We start from the raw sequence: 433 nt of genomic DNA on the forward strand, positions 1-433 counted from the left end.
CAAGGGATCAATTAACCACGAAGACATTACAATAATAAACATATATGCACCAAACTATGGTGCCCTTAACTTCGTAAAAGGAATACTACTGGACTGTTTATCCAATAGACATGTCATATGTACAAAAAATTAAAAAGAGAAACATCAGGATTATAAAAGAATACTTTAGAAAACTAAACTCCAATAGGCTAGAAAATAAAAAACAAATGGTTGAATTTCTAGGTTCATCTGAACCACGAAAGTTAAACCAAGAAGAGACCAACAGCTTAAAGGGAGTCATAACAAGCAAGGAGATTGAAATATTAGTAAAGTCTTCAAACTAAAAAATGCCCAGTTCCAGATTCACAGCAGAATATTACCAGAACTTCAAAGAACGACAACCAATAATTCGTAAATTATTCAAAAAACTGAAAACAGAAGGAGCATTACCAAA

Source organism: Nannospalax galili, unplaced genomic scaffold (assembly GCF_000622305.1).
Source record: "Nannospalax galili isolate Female #2095 unplaced genomic scaffold, S.galili_v1.0 scaffold203, whole genome shotgun sequence".
Lineage (NCBI taxonomy): Eukaryota > Metazoa > Chordata > Mammalia > Rodentia > Spalacidae > Nannospalax > Nannospalax galili.